This window comes from Cydia fagiglandana, chromosome 6 (assembly GCF_963556715.1).
Source record: "Cydia fagiglandana chromosome 6, ilCydFagi1.1, whole genome shotgun sequence".
In the NCBI taxonomy this organism is placed as follows: domain Eukaryota; kingdom Metazoa; phylum Arthropoda; class Insecta; order Lepidoptera; family Tortricidae; genus Cydia; species Cydia fagiglandana.
In genome coordinates, this window is record NC_085937.1 from 12,639,054 (window position 1) to 12,660,901 (window position 21,848).

At 38.5% G+C, this 21,848-nt stretch overlaps 1 non-coding gene across 1 annotated transcript; it reads right to left on the minus strand.

Annotated features, from left to right (window-relative positions):
- Positions 1 to 437: 437 nt before the first annotated feature.
- Positions 438 to 525, minus strand: Trnay-gua (transfer RNA tyrosine (anticodon GUA)). Its single transcript is given in 2 exon segments — positions 438 to 473; positions 489 to 525. It is a non-coding gene; the product is annotated as a tRNA-Tyr (tRNA).
- Between the last annotated feature and the right edge of the window lie 21,323 nt (positions 526 to 21,848).

Below are 21,848 nucleotides of genomic sequence, written 5' to 3' on the forward strand. Positions count from 1 at the left end.
GTTTTGACAGTTCTAGAAAGAAAGTGATTTGACTATAGTTCGTTTTTTTAGCATTAGAAATTAGGTAAACAATCTTGATGTGTCTTTTAATTGAAAAACACATTTTAAAAATAAATTACGACAAATATGTAACAATTATGAATCTAATACGATCATTTATATTATTTTGCTTTCATAAGTAATAGTTTTTTATTTTTAAAAAGCGTTTTTCAATTAAAAGACGTGTCAAGATCGCTTACCTTCTTGCAAGTTCTTTCTAATGCTAATAAAAACGAACTATAGTAGGAGAATACCTGATTCTGATATTCCTGATGAGCACCCAAGTAATTTACTTTAGAATGCAAAAAAAAGCGATTCTATAATTCTTGTATAACTATTTGTGACATGACATGAAATATTTAAAATAAAAAATATAGTAAAAAAAAATACAAAAAGATTCCTTCGAGCCGGATTTGAACCAGCGACCTATGGATGTCAGCTGAATACCTCTACAGTCCACCGCTCTACCAACTGAGCTATCGAAGGGTTACTCTTCGGACCGAAATTATGTACTAGTTGCTCCATGCTAGTCGTCATCTAATTATATCAAGATTCTGCCCGATTCGAACTTTAAGATTCGTCAAATATTACGTTCAGGGCTATAACCGCGAAAATCGAAGTTTGCAAATTGCGGGCATTTTTCTCTCTCACTCTTATTAGTCTTATTACGCCTTCATTGGAGTAAAAGAGAAAGATCCCCGCAATTTGCGAATTTCGGTTTTCGCGGTAGCCCCTCAGATACTATCGTATCTAGTTAAACAAAAACGTCACTTTTGACACTGACATATCTAATCTATATCGTATCTAGCCGTAATATTTGACGTAAGTATCCCAAAATTCGAATAGGGCCGTTTTATAGATGGCATACACACTATTAGCTCTAAGTTACAATTATCATGGAGAAGGAAAACATAAGAATAATATTGAAAAAGTTATTAAACGCTGTGTTCAGTTGTTGCTTCCCCTTTGAAACCAGAGTGTTAACATTGATTGTAGGTACATCCACATGTGGTCCTTTGAACCGGAGTAAGTTAGTAAGTTTTGATACTTATCATAATAGGAAATAAGTGTTAGTTCTAAAATTAATTTGCCCTGGTACGAAATAAACAACCGATAGACCAACACTAAGTACAGTTACCTTAAAACCACTTCTTCCAAATAGGTAATTGTTCGATACTAAATTAAAAATAACAAGACACGGTACAAGTGAGCTTCGTAAAAGAGAGTGGCTGGGGAGGTGATGGACCGCGAAATGAAAAGGGGTGCCTGACAGGCACGTAACAGGGTAAGGAACATTGCGATCTTCCTACAAAACGACTCAAGTTCAACGTGAGCTGGCGTTTAATCCATTAAAACATTAATTTTGAGTGTGCATGTATTCTCAACTCATCAACCGTTTCCTCCTCCAAAATTAGTAGGTATGTATATCGTAAACAATTTTTTTAACTTGTAGTGTACCCAGGGATTATAGACCTAAGTATAGGTAAGTATATGGTTTTAATTTCAACGCGATACCTCCACGCGTTCCCGAGATAAAGGGTCTTGACAGACAGACGGACGGACGGACGGACGCACGGGCGGACTACAAAGTGATCTTATAAATAAGGGTTCCGTTATCCTTTTAAGGTAATAGGTGAGATAGTTAAATTATCCTTTAAAAAGGAAAATTTTACACAGGAAGAATATAAACTACAAGAAAATACCTCCCTCTATTATCAATTAAAAGAAAGAATTACTAAAATCACAGGTAACCCAGTTACCTACAGGTTAATCAGTAAGAAAATGTCACGTGTGTTACGTTACGTCATTTATTCCTCGGTCTCGCCTGAGGAATCGCCCCGCAGAGACCTCCGTCACTGTTACAGCTACAGCCGTTGTGAGAGCAAATACGACTGACCTAATTCCGATGGACATTGCTGACACAGTGATAGGGAATTGGTGCAAGCCGAGGGATTAACGCTAATGTTATTGGTTCTTTGTTGTTATGGGTTTATCTATGTGTGTAGGTACACTTTCATTGTCTCGCAATTAGTTTTGGTCCCTGGTAGGGTAGGTATGTTTTTAATTAAGAAAGTTTTTTTTAGATTAGTCAACTGCAGAATAGAAGGTACGGGCTGGAGATAAGTTATATATTGGATGGAATACAGGCTTATTTTGAAAATACAAATAGGAAACTAGATGTGGATCTAGGCGTAGTTCGTGATGATTGTGAAGTTGACCGCCCCATATCGAGTGCCCGCAAATGGCATATCTATATCGTTAGTTCATCGTTAGTTCACGTTAGTTCAGTATATTAAATCGTTAGGATCCGACTACAACATCGATTTTTTTTAAAAACAAAAGTGGGGAGGTCAACTTCACGCTACCGCCCCAAAATCGATTTTATGGTTTTTATCAATTAGAATCGATAGATAATCGTTAGTTCACGTTAGTTCAGTATTTTAAATCGTTAGGATCCGATTCTAAGTATTTTTTTTTTTCAATTTTGTGGGGCGGTCAACTTCACGTGAAGTTGACCGCCCCATATCGAGTGCCCGCAAATGGCATATCTATATCGTTAGTTCATCGTTAGTTCACGTTAGTTCAGTATATCAAATCGTTAGGATCCGACGCATAACTTGTGTACGAATTTTTTTTTAAAGTAGGGGAGCGGCAACACCGTCTTCCGCTCCAAAACTGTATTTATGGTTCCAATCAATTGGAATCGATATGTAGTCGTTAGTTCATCGTTAGTTCATGATAGTTCAGCATGTGAAATCGTTAGGATCCGACTACATTACGTATTTTAAAAAAATAACATAAGTGGGGCGGTCAACTTCACGCTACCGCCCCAAAACCGATTTTATGGATTCTTTCAATTAGAATCGTTAGTTCATCGTTAGTTCACGTTAGTTCAGTATATTAAATCGTTAGGATCCGACTAAAAGATGTTTTTTTTTTAAAAACGAAAGTGGGGAGGTCAACTTCACGTGAAGTTGACCGCCCCATATCGAGTGCCCGCAAATGGCATATCTATATCGTTAGTTCATCGTTAGTTCACGTTAGTTCAGTATATCAAATCGTTAGGATCCGACGCATAACTTGTGTACGAATTTTTTTTTAAAGTGGGGGAGCGGCAACACCGTCTTCCGCTCCAAAACTGTATTTATGGTTCCAATCAATTGGAATCGATATGTAGTCGTTAGTTCATCGTTAGTTCATGATAGTTCAGCATGTGAAATCGTTAGGATCCGACTACATTACGTATTTTAAAAAAATAACATAAGTGGGGCGGTCAACTTCACGCTACCGCCCCAAAATCGATTTTATGGATTCTTTCAATTAGAATCGTTAGTTCATCGTTAGTTCACGTTAGTTCAGTATATTAAATCGTTAGGATCCGACTAAAAGATGTTTTTTTTTTAAAAACGAAAGTGGGGAGGTCAACTTCACGTGAAGTTGACCGCCCCATATCGAGTGCCCGCAAATGGCATATCTATATCGTTAGTTCATCGTTAGTTCACGTTAGTTCAGTATATCAAATCGTTAGGATCCGACGCATAACTTGTGTACGAATTTTTTTTTAAAGTAGGGGAGCGGCAACACCGTCTTCCGCTCCAAAACTGTATTTATGGTTCCAATCAATTGGAATCGATATGTAGTCGTTAGTTCATCGTTAGTTCATGATAGTTCAGCATGTGAAATCGTTAGGATCCGACTACATTACGTATTTTAAAAAAATAACATAAGTGGGGCGGTCAATTTCACGCTACCGCCCCAAAACCGATTTTATGGATTCTTTCAATTAGAATCGTTAGTTCATCGTTAGTTCACGTTAGTTCAGTATATTAAATCGTTAGGATCCGACTAAAAGATGTTTTTTTTTAAAAAACGAAAGTGGGGAGGTCAACTTCACGTGAAGTTGACCGCCCCATATCGAGTGCCCGCAAATGGCATATCTATATCGTTAGTTCATCGTTAGTTCACGTTAGTTCAGTATATCAAATCGTTAGGATCCGACGCATAACTTGTGAACGAATTTTTTTTTAAAGTAGGGGAGCGGCAACACCGTCTTCCGCTCCAAAACTGTATTTATGGTTCCAATCAATTGGAATCGATATGTAGTCGTTAGTTCATCGTTAGTTCATGATAGTTCAGCATGTGAAATCGTTAGGATCCGACTACATTACGTATTTTAAAAAAATAACATAAGTGGGGCGGTCAACTTCACGCTACCGCCCCAAAACCGATTTTATGGATTCTTTCAATTAGAATCGTTAGTTCATCGTTAGTTCACGTTAGTTCAGTATATTAAATCGTTAGGATCCGACTAAAAGATGTTTTTTTTTTAAAAACGAAAGTGGGGAGGTCAACTTCACGTGAAGTTGACCGCCCCATATCGAGTGCCCGCAAATGGCATATCTATATCGTTAGTTCATCGTTAGTTCACGTTAGTTCAGTATATCAAATCGTTAGGATCCGACGCATAACTTGTGTACGAATTTTTTTTAAAGTAGGGGAGCGGCAACACCGTCTTCCGCTCCAAAACTGTATTTATGGTTCCAATCAATTGGAATCGATATGTAGTCGTTAGTTCATCGTTAGTTCATGATAGTTCAGCATGTGAAATCGTTAGGATCCGACTACATTACGTATTTTAAAAAAATAACATAAGTGGGGCGGTCAACTTCACGCTACCGCCCCAAAACCGATTTTATGGATTCTTTCAATTAGAATCGTTAGTTCATCGTTAGTTCACGTTAGTTCAGTATATTAAATCGTTAGGATCCGACTAAAAGATGTTTTTTTTTTAAAAACGAAAGTGGGGAGGTCAACTTCACGTGAAGTTGACCGCCCCATATCGAGTGCCCGCAAATGGCATATCTATATCGTTAGTTCATCGTTAGTTCACGTTAGTTCAGTATATCAAATCGTTAGGATCCGACGCATAACTTGTGTACGAATTTTTTTTTAAAGTAGGGGAGCGGCAACACCGTCTTCCGCTCCAAAACTGTATTTATGGTTCCAATCAATTGGAATCGATATGTAGTCGTTAGTTCATCGTTAGTTCATGATAGTTCAGCATGTGAAATCGTTAGGATCCGACTACATTACGTATTTTAAAAAAATAACATAAGTGGGGCGGTCAACTTCACGCTACCGCCCCAAAACCGATTTTATGGATTCTTTCAATTAGAATCGTTAGTTCATCGTTAGTTCACGTTAGTTCAGTATATTAAATCGTTAGGATCCGACTAAAAGATGTTTTTTTTTAAAAAACGAAAGTGGGGAGGTCAACTTCACGTGAAGTTGACCGCCCCATATCGAGTGCCCGCAAATGGCATATCTATATCGTTAGTTCATCGTTAGTTCACGTTAGTTCAGTATATCAAATCGTTAGGATCCGACGCATAACTTGTGTACGAATTTTTTTTTAAAGTAGGGGAGCGGCAACACCGTCTTCCGCTCCAAAACTGTATTTATGGTTCCAATCAATTGGAATCGATATGTAGTCGTTAGTTCATCGTTAGTTCATGATAGTTCAGCATGTGAAATCGTTAGGATCCGACTACATTACGTATTTTAAAAAAATAACATAAGTGGGGCGGTCAACTTCACGCTACCGCCCCAAAACCGATTTTATGGATTCTTTCAATTAGAATCGTTAGTTCATCGTTAGTTCACGTTAGTTCAGTATATTAAATCGTTAGGATCCGACTAAAAGATGTTTTTTTTTAAAAAACGAAAGTGGGGAGGTCAACTTCACGTGAAGTTGACCGCCCCATATCGAGTGCCCGCAAATGGCATATCTATATCGTTAGTTCATCGTTAGTTCACGTTAGTTCAGTATATCAAATCGTTAGGATCCGACGCATAACTTGTGTACGAATTTTTTTTTTAAGTAGGGGAGCGGCAACACCGTCTTCCGCTCCAAAACTGTATTTATGGTTCCAATCAATTGGAATCGATATGTAGTCGTTAGTTCATCGTTAGTTCATGACAGTTCAGCATGTGAAATCGTTAGGATCCGACTACATTACGTATTTTAAAAAAATAACATAAGTGGGGCGGTCAACTTCACGCTACCGCCCCAAAATCGATTTTATGGATTCTTTCAATTAGAATCGTTAGTTCATCGTTAGTTCACGTTAGTTCAGTATATTAAATCGTTAGGATCCGACTAAAAGATGTTTTTTTTTAAAAACGAAAGTGGGGAGGTCAACTTCACGTGAAGTTGACCGCCCCATATCGAGTGCCCGCAAATGGCATATCTATATCGTTAGTTCATCGTTAGTTCACGTTAGTTCAGTATATCAAATCGTTAGGATCCGACGCATAACTTGTGTACGAATTTTTTTTTAAAGTAGGGGAGCGGCAACACCGTCTTCCGCTCCAAAACTGTATTTATGGTTCCAATCAATTGGAATCGATATGTAGTCGTTAGTTCATCGTTAGTTCATGACAGTTCAGCATGTGAAATCGTTAGGATCCGACTACATTACGTATTTTAAAAAAATAACATAAGTGGGGCGGTCAACTTCACGCTACCGCCCCAAAATCGATTTTATGGATTCTTTCAATTAGAATCGTTAGTTCATCGTTAGTTCACGTTAGTTCAGTATATTAAATCGTTAGGATCCGACTAAAAGATGTTTTTTTTTAAAAACGAAAGTGGGGAGGTCAACTTCACGTGAAGTTGACCGCCCCATATCGAGTGCCCGCAAATGGCATATCTATATCGTTAGTTCATCGTTAGTTCACGTTAGTTCAGTATATCAAATCGTTAGGATCCGACGCATAACTTGTGTACGAATTTTTTTTTAAAGTAGGGGAGCGGCAACACCGTCTTCCGCTCCAAAACTGTATTTATGGTTCCAATCAATTGGAATCGATATGTAGTCGTTAGTTCATCGTTAGTTCATGACAGTTCAGCATGTGAAATCGTTAGGATCCGACTACATTACGTATTTTAAAAAAATAACATAAGTGGGGCGGTCAACTTCACGCTACCGCCCCAAAATCGATTTTATGGATTCTTTCAATTAGAATCGTTAGTTCATCGTTAGTTCACGTTAGTTCAGTATATTAAATCGTTAGGATCCGACTAAAAGATGTTTTTTTTTAAAAACGAAAGTGGGGAGGTCAACTTCACGTGAAGTTGACCGCCCCATATCGAGTGCCCGCAAATGGCATATCTATATCGTTAGTTCATCGTTAGTTCACGTTAGTTCAGTATATCAAATCGTTAGGATCCGACGCATAACTTGTGAACGAATTTTTTTTTAAAGTAGGGGAGCGGCAACACCGTCTTCCGCTCCAAAACTGTATTTATGGTTCCAATCAATTGGAATCGATATGTAGTCGTTAGTTCATCGTTAGTTCATGATAGTTCAGCATGTGAAATCGTTAGGATCCGACTACATTACGTATTTTAAAAAAATAACATAAGTGGGGCGGTCAACTTCACGCTACCGCCCCAAAACCGATTTTATGGATTCTTTCAATTAGAATCGTTAGTTCATCGTTAGTTCACGTTAGTTCAGTATATTAAATCGTTAGGATCCGACTAAAAGATGTTTTTTTTTAAAAAACGAAAGTGGGGAGGTCAACTTCACGTGAAGTTGACCGCCCCATATCGAGTGCCCGCAAATGGCATATCTATATCGTTAGTTCATCGTTAGTTCACGTTAGTTCAGTATATCAAATCGTTAGGATCCGACGCATAACTTGTGAACGAATTTTTTTTTAAAGTAGGGGAGCGGCAACACCGTCTTCCGCTCCAAAACTGTATTTATGGTTCCAATCAATTGGAATCGATATGTAGTCGTTAGTTCATCGTTAGTTCATGATAGTTCAGCATGTGAAATCGTTAGGATCCGACTACATTACGTATTTTAAAAAAATAACATAAGTGGGGCGGTCAACTTCACGCTACCGCCCCAAAACCGATTTTATGGATTCTTTCAATTAGAATCGTTAGTTCATCGTTAGTTCACGTTAGTTCAGTATATTAAATCGTTAGGATCCGACTAAAAGATGTTTTTTTTTAAAAACGAAAGTGGGGAGGTCAACTTCACGTGAAGTTGACCGCCCCATATCGAGTGCCCGCAAATGGCATATCTATATCGTTAGTTCATCGTTAGTTCACGTTAGTTCAGTATATCAAATCGTTAGGATCCGACGCATAACTTGTGTACGAATTTTTTTTTAAAGTAGGGGAGCGGCAACACCGTCTTCCGCTCCAAAACTGTATTTATGGTTCCAATCAATTGGAATCGATATGTAGTCGTTAGTTCATCGTTAGTTCATGATAGTTCAGCATGTGAAATCGTTAGGATCCGACTACATTACGTATTTTAAAAAAATAACATAAGTGGGGCGGTCAACTTCACGCTACCGCCCCAAAATCGATTTTATGGATTCTTTCAATTAGAATCGTTAGTTCATCGTTAGTTCACGTTAGTTCAGTATATTAAATCGTTAGGATCCGACTAAAAGATGTTTTTTTTTTTAAAACGAAAGTGGGGAGGTCAACTTCACGTGAAGTTGACCGCCCCATATCGAGTGCCCGCAAATGGCATATCTATATCGTTAGTTCATCGTTAGTTCACGTTAGTTCAGTATATCAAATCGTTAGGATCCGACGCATAACTTGTGTACGAATTTTTTTTTAAAGTAGGGGAGCGGCAACACCGTCTTCCGCTCCAAAACTGTATTTATGGTTCCAATCAATTGGAATCGATATGTAGTCGTTAGTTCATCGTTAGTTCATGATAGTTCAGCATGTGAAATCGTTAGGATCCGACTACATTACGTATTTTAAAAAAATAACATAAGTGGGGCGGTCAACTTCACGCTACCGCCCCAAAACCGATTTTATGGATTCTTTCAATTAGAATCGTTAGTTCATCGTTAGTTCACGTTAGTTCAGTATATTAAATCGTTAGGATCCGACTAAAAGATGTTTTTTTTTTAAAAACGAAAGTGGGGAGGTCAACTTCACGTGAAGTTGACCGCCCCATATCGAGTGCCCGCAAATGGCATATCTATATCGTTAGTTCATCGTTAGTTCACGTTAGTTCAGTATATCAAATCGTTAGGATCCGACGCATAACTTGTGTACGAATTTTTTTTTAAAGTAGGGGAGCGGCAACACCGTCTTCCGCTCCAAAACTGTATTTATGGTTCCAATCAATTGGAATCGATATGTAGTCGTTAGTTCATCGTTAGTTCATGATAGTTCAGCATGTGAAATCGTTAGGATCCGACTACATTACGTATTTAAAAAAAATAACATAAGTGGGGCGGTCAACTTCACGCTACCGCCCCAAAACCGATTTTATGGATTCTTTCAATTAGAATCGTTAGTTCATCGTTAGTTCACGTTAGTTCAGTATATTAAATCGTTAGGATCCGACTAAAAGATGGTTTTTTTTTAAAAACGAAAGTGGGGAGGTCAACTTCACGTGAAGTTGACCGCCCCATATCGAGTGCCCGCAAATGGCATAGCTATATCGTTAGTTCATCGTTAGTTCACGTTAGTTCAGTATATTAAATCGTTAGGATCCGACGCATAACTTGTGTACGAATTTTTTTTTTAAAGTAGGGGAGCGGCAACACCGTCTTCCGCTCCAAAACTGTATTTATGGTTTCAATCAATTGGAATCGATATGTAGTCGTTAGTTCATCGTTAGTTCATGTTAGTTCAGCATGTGAAATCGTTAGGATCCGACTAAATTACGTATTAAAAAAAAAACATAAGTGGGGCGGTCAACTTCACGCTACCGCCCCATAATTGATTTTATGGTTTCTTTCAATTAGAATCGATAGATATTCGTTAGTTCACGTTAGTTCAGTATATCAAATCATTAGGATCCGACGCGTAACTTGTTTGCGAATTTTTTTTAAAGTGTGTACCAAAAACGGTCACCCATCCAAGAACTGACCCCGCCCGACAGTGCCGGATTTAGACATTTGCCGCCCGTAGGCTATGCAGATTTGCCGCCCCTATCCACCTCGCTTATAGCTTTTTAAAGTACTTTCCAATCAGAGGCCTTTAATTTTTTAGTACAACACACCATAGCCATTAGCCATATTAAAATGCATATAAGGTGACGTCACTATTTTAGATACAGATTTATATGGGCCGTTTCTGGCACTCAATGACGATGCCACCTCGTTATATTTGCCTGATCTGATCGGCGATCGGTGGGTACCGCCGGGTTTTGGCCACCGAGTATCAAGGTGAGGCATTGGCAGTCATGCTGGATATAGCTAAGGCGTTCGTTCGGGTCTAGCATCGAGGTCTGCTCGAGGGACTACCTATGCTATACAAATGGATCATTGGATTGATGGATCTTTTTATCCGGTAGACGCATATGAGCCGTAGGAATCGGAAACTGTTCCGATAGTGTGGACATTACCGCTGGCGTTCCGCTATAGGTTCTGTGCTATCCACAACGCTGTTATTGCTGCATATCAATGATAATCATTGCTATGCAGACGACAGTACTAGGGATGCGTATTACAGGGGCCGTGCCAATATCTCTGGTTCTGTGGTGCTGGAAAGTCATGAAATGCTTGTATCTGTTATCGAGAGCACTTTATCCTGAGGTTCGGCGTGGGATCGGAAAAAAATTACAGATTTCGTGCCTCACACGACTATCGAGCACATTGGAAATGAATCTATGGAATTCGAAAAAATATTGTCGCTGAGCGACGAGAAAGTCTGGATAAGGAAAAAGTAACAAAATAAAACTACAACGTTGGATGATAATTATTTTATTCTTAGATTAACACAAGTATCCTGGACATAATGCATGTGAACAAATAAATTGCAATATTTCCACACGCGTATCGAAGTTTGAATAATTGTCGCCGTGGCGCATAAGTATAGGTACATATTTCATTTTTCGATTAATAAGCAGGATATATTAATGTTCAAAGTACTTACAAGAAAATTATTACACGGCAAATTCGTAGTCAACTCGAGAAGTGGTAGCCACATCGCCGTTATCATCACTCGAGTCTTGATCGGCAGCGGCCCATTTGCTGCAAGATATGAAATTTTCTTGACAGCAGTTTGACGCGACGAGAGATGACCATAATAGCGTTTGTCTATGTTGCACCAAACCTGAGTTCCAATAGGTACTATCAGGGTTCAGCATCAGCTATCTTGGGTAATGCTCTACCATGTGATCATCATGACGAATCGGATGTCCAAAACAGCGCGTGCCTATGTTGCACCAAACCTGAGTTTCGCTAGGTACAAGGGTACAACCAGGGTTCAGCATCAGCTCTATCTTGGGTACTACTCTCCTAAATGCTCATCAAGACAAGTCGGATGATCAAAACAGCGTGTGCCTATGTTGCAATAAACCTGAGTTCCTTTAGGTACAGCCAGGGCTCAGCATCAGCTCTATCTTGGGTACTACTCTCCTAAGTGCTCATCGAGACAAGTCCGATGACCAAGACAGCGCGTGCTTATGTTGTATTAAACCCGAACTCCACTAGGTACTGCCAGGGTTCAGCATCATCTATCTGCTAGTAGCCGCCAGCACCTACCTCTACCTCTATGTCTATTTCCATCACCACAAGAATGCATAGATTGACGAATAGTGAACACGTTATCTACGCCCGTCTCAAACAGGATAGATAGAGTTAGACCAAGAAAAATCTGCAGCGATTTTGATAGCGAACGCAGTGCAAAAGTTATTCTGCCGCCATAATCCCGATAATTCACAACAAACACCGATAACGAACTCTGCGAAACATGAAGTCTTAAATGTCATGTGAAAAGTGTGTCGTTCTGACTTTTTGACTATTTTAAGGTTAGGCTATAGGGCAAACCCTTAACCCGATCGTCTTTGTTTTAGGCTCAAATTGTAGCTGACTAAATTGTCCAGAGCCGTTTTTCTCAAATTTTTGATATCATTCTTCGTTTCCAAAATTATCGAGCACCAAAATCAAAAATTCGGAAAAAAATGAATTTTATTTTCACTATTTCGACCATAACTTTTTTCGTTTTTGACTTTCTCGAATAATTATTTTTGCACCTTACAGCTCTCGTGATTATGCGTCTTTTGAGCCTGTTTTTAAATATCATATCTTCACAACTTTCCGAGATATAAGGGGATCGCACTTTTTCGTGAAATCGGACCGACCGACCCTATACTGGAGCGAACGAAAAGACATTTCCAATGTCAAAATTTAGCGAGATTCAATACCACGTGTAGTAAAAGACAAGAGGCTTGGTCAAACACTGATTTATTTCAACTACCCACATATGATAATATCTAAGACTAAGAACTACCTACATATTATTAACGTAAATCTACAACATCTTTCCCCTCATAGCAGTTTTGTTTAAATAATTATAAATGTCTTACTGGCTACCAAATGTATAAAACATGTATCTCAACTTTTTACTTTAATATTACCACCACCATTTTATTATTCTTCTATTTTTTTTTTACATAAAATAAACTTAATTTACTTCTGTATAAACATCAGTAGTATAATAGTTTAACTACATAATAACTCGAGTTAATAACTAATTACTTATTCTAAACATATCTCTTCCTATCTAATATATTTTTCTCAAAGATGCAATGAAATATTGATGTTATGTTCCTTATAATAGGCTGCGAAGTATGACGTTTCAGGTGCGGCTAGGACAAAAGGTCGTTAATGGAATTTCATACGAATCTTGCAGGCCTAGGCCGGCAAAGTCCTCTTTTTTAATTTTCATTTCACAGATATTTGTGACACAGCATCGTGGCATTCATCCATTAAAAAAAATAGAGGCTGTATTTGCTTTATGGTTCGTAGTGACACTGCCACTACGCCTATAAAAAAAAAACAATGTTTGCTATAATTTGCAGTTTTATTTGTATAAAATCAACATGAACTTAATAAATAATACATTATTAATCAAATTCTATAATTTTAAATTATAAATTTAACTACACAAATAAAAACATTTAAAATATTTCATCTAAACGTTAGCGGAAAAAAGGTCTACTCAAACACGCGTTGTTATTTTTTTTTAATTGTTATGGAGGTAACGTTGAAAAATTTTCATTCTGTTTTATTGGATTTATGGTGCGTTTTTGAATTTTTTACTTTAATATGAGTTCCGACGAAATAATGAAATTAATATTAATTGTAATCGTAGGTGTTGGAATTGGCAGCGTAAGCAGAATTGATTTTAAATAACTTGCTGCCTCTGCCGCCAAGTAGAAGCGCAGAAGTATGTATATGGTTGCTTATGGCAATTTTATTATTTGAGAAACTAAGAAAAATGGCTTACAGTTTATTAGAAACAGTTTTGTGGCATATTTTAAATGAATGTAACTGCAAATTCGTCAACACTGTGGAAATTATACTTATTTACTCCATGCATAAAGCAACGATGTATGTGAAACATGATATCAACATGAAAGACTATGTAAACTTATGTGACGAAAACGACAGTCAGACGGATACAAGGCGAAAAAATCAAAGATACATGAAAATATACGGGTAGTAAAAATACATGACTCGTGTAAAACATACGCGTGATAATGATATAGGTACGTGTTGGTTATATTTTGGGTGTAGTTTACTTTTAGTTTTTTCTATAAATAAAACTTGGGTTTCGTGGATTTTTTATTTTATTTATTTCATTGCATGTTTGAGAAAAGCACTATACATACCTCGGCGGGAAATGGGGTTGCCCGCGCTCAGACCTATCCGGCCTCGCTTCGCTCGGCCGTCTATATGTCTTCGGCCGGCAACCCCTTTCGTCCCGGCCTCTGTAGTAATGTACTATAAAAACCATTGTGTTTAAAGTAGGTCAATAAATACTCATACCTGATGCAACTTGAATGCACAATATTAGTCCTTATGGCTATTGTAACACCGGCGTAAACAATCTGTTTAATAATGGAACCCGTGGGCAATTTAATATCACAAGGACTTAAGTACTATACAGTTACATGATAAAAGGTCATTAACCCCGTAAAGCTCTGTCAGAGGTATGTACCACCAATGGTGTAACTCTGCAGTGGATTAAAGGACACAGCAACTCACGAGGTAACGATGCAGCCGACATCTTGGCGAGAGGTGGCTCGGAACTGAAGGTGGCAGGACCTGAGCCAATCCTACCTCTGCCATATGCCTGGCTCCGGAACACGCTGCACAGTGTTTCGTCTAGAACAAGCTAGGTGGACAAAAGTCGTTATCAAATTATCTCTAATGAGTCATTAGATATGATAAACAACATGTTGAAACCCCCAAACCCATTAATAGATTATGTCTAACTTTCTAATTTTATGAGCCATAGAGTGCAGAAGTCAGCTAATGAGGTAAGTGCAATTGCACAATTTAATCAGTTGCAATTTTGTGATGCGTTCAACGACATCTCTTACAAGTAAAACGTTATTTTATGAAAAGGTTTGGTGATAGATCTTATAACTGAAGGTAAGCACTTTATATTTTTCATAAAAATATGTTCATATCAGTTGTAATAATGCTCGTATAGAGCAATAAATATGCACTTAAAAACGTGGTGAGATTTTCTTCATTTTAGAACTTTGATAGACTAGCAAATACTTGACACCGCTTGACACCGGTCTAGATTTTTGATATTATTTACTTGCATAATTCTATTTTATGATGGTGTATATTTCATTTTGCAGAAATTTGCAGAACATTTTTTTTTTCATTTTTTTGCAGAACACGTTCTCTCTATTTTAAGGAAGGGGTTTTTGAAGAATGGACAAATAAGGGGAAAAACGACGAAAATTTCCACCTTTATCAGTTTATATTGGTAAAATATGAGTTACGAGATTTCAAAGAAGAGTCTGAGAGACGGTTAAAAAATATTTTAACCAGTTATTCATCAAAACTGAATACCAAGTGGAATAGTGCGTCAAGATTTAAAGAAGCAATTTGTGAAAAAGTTTAAAAGTGGTATGGATGGCCAAAATATAGAATTACGAGTGTACATAACTAGACCAAGTGCATCAACGTCGTCTGAAAATGTTAATCCTGCAGGAAGACCCAAATTAAACTTCAAAAGTTCCCCTTTTAAAACGGAAAAAACGCTGAGTTAAAGATCTGGTACAATTACGTACCTATTTTTTAACTGCTGCCGAAATCCCGATTGATTCGTGATCGGCAGCAAATAAAACACGGCAAAAATGTTAAAAAATATTAGAGAAAGTCCACATAAGCCAACGTAGTCTTGTTCTTACGACAGCAGTAGGTACTTCAATGAATTCTAGGCAGCTAAGTGTTAATGAGGCATTAGCATATTATATTGAGTCAAAATCGACAAATACAAACTTACAAGCAGACTAAAATGTGGTCAATGAAGGCTGATTATCATAAATATTCATCATATGATTATTTGCCCAATGCAAAAGGTACAAGCGTGTTATTTCCTTCAGAAGAACTTTAAAAAACTTACGCAAAACAAGGAAAACAATTATTATTCTGATATAATACATGAGTTAGAACAGATTATAAGTTATTAATAATTAACAGATTAATTATTAATAATAAGTTAAGTTTTAATTAATCTTCTATATTACATTTTTATTTTTTTGTATATTTTAAAGTAAATACTATGAAAATAATGTATCTAATGAACTGTAAAATTTTGTTTATTATTGTGTTAATAATTTATTTGCAAAAAAATATATAATTAATTTAAATATATATTTTATTTTAATTTTTTTACTTTTTTTCATGGTATTTTAAAATTTTTAGTAAATTATATTTAATTAAGCAATACTAACCATAATACTACCCAAAAACACAAAAAAATAATTTTGTCCACCTAGCTTGTTCTAGACGAAACACTGTGCGCTGCGACACAACACCAAGGTAAAACACCAACAATACTGGTCTAACCTAGGCACCTGCAGGCAGGCGAAGGAAGCCCTCCCGACACTCAACCCCAACCTGTCGCGGAGGCTTCGACAGCTGAAGAGACCACAGCTCCGGCTTATAGCTGGGGCAATAACTGGACACGCCTCATTTCAGGCGCGGATCCAGCCCTCAAAAAAGGTTGTGGTCACAGCCACTCCAAAATCGACCAAGTGCGAGTCGAGGGTACCTGATGATTTCCCGACCAATAAATTCGTAGAGGGATCTCAAGCGATTTATTTCAGTCTATGCACACTTAGATAGTCATTCTATGGAACTTGTTAACTATGTAAACAAACCGCCATATTAAAATACATACATACATACATACATATAATCACGCCTATTTCCCGGAGGGGTTGGCAGAGACCACGGATTTCCACTTGCTATATACGATCCTGACATACCTCTTTCGCTTCCTTCACATTCATAACATTCCTCATACACGCTCGCCGGTTTAGGGTGCTCTTGACCTGGCCTTTCTTCAGGATTTCCCTGATCTGATCAGATAAAGTCCGCCGAGGTCTACCCCTTCCAACTCCCCCTTCCACTTCTCCCTTATACACTCTCTTTGTCATATTAAAATAGTCTCTGAATGTCAATTTACTAGTGACTTTTGTTTACATAGTTAGCAAGTTCCATAGAATGACACTTTTTAGCTAAAAACTTCTTCGGCTGTAAATTAACAGCTGGCATTAAGCTAGAAATAATTGGCCATGTTACTGAATAATCTATATTCTTGCAAATAACTAGGGCTCTGTATTCAGCCGGGGTGCCTACCCTAATGATTCCCCGACCATTTTTTTGCAGATTGTCGATTTGCTTACAAAGTTTTGCCGAAAATCGTTTCGCAGAGTCAATTATACGTCGATGTAACTTTTGGTAGCATCTTGATTCACATTTCACATATCATTCAGTTTGCTTCTATGTAAATTAGCAGACCATTTAAATATTAAGAAGAATTTCATTTGCTAGCGTAATCTTTTCATCAAGCAACCTTTAGTCGAGTAACGTTTTATAACTTTTTTAAAAAGTTTTTGTCAAGTGGCACTCCATTAGCGATCACACTACATTATATTTTCTATAATTGACCGAAGCGTAGCGAAGGTCTACGTTTTGACTCGGGCATTTTGCTTTCGTATGTCCGGATGTTCCCCTCTACAGGTACAATTTCTCAACCAACTCTCGCGAAATTTTGTGACTAGATTCTATGAGTTAATAGAATTTATTTTTCGATCCAGTTTTTGGAAATGTAAAAAAATGGCGGACTCGTGATACCTCGCTTATAAACAAATAGTCGTATCGATATCATAAGAGTATTTTCTTTTATAGACATGCTTACAGAGAAAATGGCAAAAAACTTAAACTTCGTATTTCTTTTTTTGTTCTGAATAAATTAAAATTTTCGTTACGTTGATTGATTAAGGCGCTGTGTGGCGCTATCGTCGTACACGGTCCTAATAAGGTATGCTTGCGAGGTCTACAGCTCACAGAGCCACTAGTTATATTCAGGTATTTGCCAAATGTTCCTCTGCCAAAGCGTCTGCGAAACAAAAATCGGCGTAATGCTACTCGGGGAGTCAATAGGGCACCCTATTAGGGTTGTGGGCATGCCCACCGTGCCCACAACGGTGGATCCGCGCCTGCCTCATTTAACAAGCACCTACTAACCATACGTGTTACAGATAGCCCCCTCTGCAGAGCATGCATGGAGGCAGAGGAGACAGCCGCCCACGTCATTCTTGAATGCCCAGGGGTGGCAAAATACCGGGCACAACACCTCGGCTCACCGGGGTCTCTCCCAGAAGTCGTCGGCAACGTCAAGGATCTGCTAGGCTTCTTGGTAGAGCTGGGTTGGCAGGAATAGTGCCGCCAACCCATCATGCAAAATAGGCGCAATACTATGACGTCGAGTTGCGGAAACCAAGCCCGCGAAAACCTATAACCTATATATAACCCCGTGTTGCACCAACTCTGCCGATCACCTTATCACACAAATAAATTATCTTACCGGGATTTGATCCCAGGACCATCGGCTTCACAGGCAGGGTCACTGTACCTACTAGGCCAGACCAGACCGATCGTCAAATAAGGTAATAATATGACTCATAGGAGTCAAATGAGATTTATAGTTGTATTGTATTGTACTTATAACAAATTATAAATAAATAAATCGTAGATAAATATTATTGAGCGTCAGAGGGTCTATGGGGAGATCAAGCCGCAGGACGTAGTGCGTACCATCATGGCATGCCCCATACCGTAATTAGTAATTAGTGAACGTCCTCTAACAGTACCTCCTCCGGGCCCTCCAGTGTCCTCTCTCTCTCTGAGCTATTGTCTTAGCACAGTAGGAGCGCTGCGACAGCACAGAATAAATAATATAGGTAGTACTACTACCGTATAGAAAGGACACCTACAAAACCTAAGTTTGACAGCAATTCAGGAACAAATCATGCTATCCCTTTCTACTGAATGTCACTATATCTTTATGATTTTTATTTTTATTTTGGCTATTAAGGGTTGTCGAAATTCATGTCTTTATCTTATCTGTGGTCGTGCACGCAAAAAGACGTCAAGTGGTGCCACCTTGCCCAAAAGGAGGGTGTATTCCCACGCACTGGCGACAGTATCTCGCTTGCGTGATAAGACAGAGTGCGACCTAACGGGAGGACACCGTGGACAAGAAATACACTTAGTTCACTCTCTTCAGTTTATTATTTAGCTGAAATTACCGTAAAATCAACATCTATACTTGGTAGCTGCCTCTCATTGAATCCCGAATGCGCTCCGCGTTCCCTTTGACAGCGGGCTGATATTCTAAATTTAAATATCAAAACTAACCAGTCACAGATTAAAAAGGCTGTAAAGGTTGCAAACCTTTACAGTACCTACCCATCGTTTAATTTGTGCGAGAGGCAATTAGCGTGACTCGCGCCTGAGTCGCGCCATAGTACATTGTGCTAGCCTCGCGCCTCGCCGTTCTCGCCGGGCATTCGCCGGGCGCGGCGACTGGACGAGCTTGATTCGGAACGGGTGTTGCTTTGCGTGTTTTAAACTACCTATATGATTGCATTAAAAAAACTAGCAAAAAGCAGAGCTTTATAAGGGCTCGCGGAGTTTTTCTACCTAAACGTACCGTCCCGGACCGCGACTTTGATCCAATCCGAGACTTGTTTCATGTTCGATCGAGTGGGTACGTAATGAGTCCGCTAAGGACGCAACTATAAGTGAGAACAAGTTAGAAATATACTAACTGGACCCCGGTCGCTGTCTGGTACGCCTGTCTGTTACAGTTTTTACTTTGTCCATTAAAAACGTGTCCAGACGACAAAAATTGCCAATATCATAGACACGTAATTTAGTAAACGCTTAATTACATCCTACACGGTCGCTCAGCTTTTTAGGGTTCCGTACCCAAAGGGTAAAACGGGACCCTATTACTAAGACTCTGCTGTCCGTCCATCCGTCCTTCCGTCCGTCCGTCTGTCACCAAGCTGTACCTCACGAACCGTGATAGCTAGACAGTTGAAATTTTCACAGATGATGTATTTCTGTTGCCGCTATAATAACAAATACTAAAAAATCCGGAACCATCGGTGGGCGAGTGCGACTCGCATCTTGTCCGGTTTTTGTAAGGAAACCAACTGGCTTTCCTCACATAATGTTGGGTCAGCGGTCCAATGTCCTTGAATTAATTTTTTCGTCCACACCACACAATTAAGCGACAAACTATCCCGCCTGGACACCTATTGGCGGTACTCACACTGCTCGGCACATAAACACACATATAGTTCCACTAGGTACAGCCAGGGTTCAGCATCAGCTCTATCTTGAGTACTAATCTCCTAAGTGCTCATCAAGACGAGTCGGATGACTAAAACAGCGTGTGCCTATGTTGCACCAAACCTGAGTTCCGCTAGGTATAGCCAGAGTTCAGCATCAGCTCTATCTTGGGCACTACTCACCTAAGCTCATCAAGATGAGTCGGATGACCAAAACATAATAGTGTGCCTTTGTTGCACCAAACCTGAGTTCCACTAAGTACTGCCAGGGTTCTGGGTCATTTTGTTGAACTGCACGCCGACGTTGCAATTGGCGTGCAGTCGACGTGCGGACGTGCAGTTCCCATACAAGTTGCAGTCGGGTTGTAATCCGTCTGTATCGGCCCTTAGTCATTGAAGTTTGTATTAATATGCTTGTTTATCTTTATTAATTTATAATTTTAGCAGTGCCAAGCAATAGTAACACTAAAGGCGCCATTCATTAATTCCGTTAGACAATTTTTGCCAGTATTTGACCCCCTTCCCCCCTACGTAAGAAATAATAAGAATAGGCCGACTCCCCCTCCCCCCTATATTACGTGAGAAAATGAAAAAAAAAGGAGTACTTACACGTTTGGTTTATATTAATTAGTGTTTAATTATAAAAAAAAATGTAATTTTTATTTGTACCTACCTACAAAGGTACTGCAGCCCATTTAAGCTAACTCTGCACAGTGTTTGATAGCACAGCGTGTAGAAGTATTATTTAAAAACGTCATAATTTCATAGAAATTTAAAAAAAACGCATTTTTGTGATCTTACATAAGAACTATGAAAACCCACTCCCTCCCCTTGTAAGAAAAAATAAGATATGTTCGACCCCCATCCAACCTAAAATCCCCTTACGTAATAAATGAATGCGCCAAAATTCTTGCTTGAACTGAAAATACCCGATTTAAGTTTTTTTTTTTCAAGTGGAATAATAAACTTTACAGTACATTATATATAGTTATCCATGCCGTAATCGGCAACGGCGACCCTAGCTAATTACGAGCGTGAGCTCTGATATGGCTGGCAAAGCCGAACTTACTTTTAAAAACTCTATCGCTATATGTTGAAGTTGCTGTTTCGTATAAGAATGTATAGTTTGTTTTATCTGTGTCATAACGATTCGTATGCCTCGTTCCGGATCCGTCACAAGCGATTTGTACATTATTTTTAAACTCCAAGGTCCAAAATTGACATACGAAATGTTAATCATGAAACTGATTCAATGTTCTCGACTACTGAACTTGTTTTTATCTTTTCAGTTTTTTTTTACTTTTTACTAAAGATAGGTTTCTTGCAGTCGGGTTTTTTTATTTTCTAAATTATCTTTTTTTTATTTAACACTTTTTAGTTAGTATATTATAAATGAAAAAACCGGCCAAGTGCGAGTCGGACTCGCGTTCCAAGGGTTCCGTATATTACACAATTTTTAACAATCAGTGCCGGATTAAGATATTTTGATGGCCTAAGCATTTCTAGGTGCCCCCTCTCCCTAGGGTCATCAAGATTACATTGATTTTTTGGTAAATTGAGAGAAGTTCATTGCCGCATTACAGCTGAGAATGGAAATCAGTCACATCATTTTATCACGAAAATTGACAGTGCCGCAGCAGTAATGTTGCAACAGAGTACCTAATGCTGTTGCAGTCGCCACCCGAATGTCACCTTTATCATAGCTTAGAATGTAATAGAAACGCGAGCGAAGCTAGCGCGGAAATTTTTCGATATAAAAACGCAATATGATAGACAGTTGTACATTTTTACTTACAGTATGGAAATCAGTTACATCATTTTATCACGGAAGTTGACAGCACTGCAGCAATAACGTTGCAACAGAGTAATGTTGCTGCAGTCGCCACCCGAATGTCACCTTTATCATACCTTATAAAGTTATTGAAAACGCGAGCGAAGCGAGCGCGAAAATTTTTCGATATAAAAACGCAATTTTACTTTTAGTCCCAACAGATTTCATACAGAGAAGGGATGGGACAGTTTTCTATCAGCCTAGCTTCGCATAGGGCTCGATATTTAAGGGTCTCAGCGAGGTTGTTTTCATGCATAAAATATGCAAAAAAGCAGAGCTTGGAATTGAATTGGCGAAGT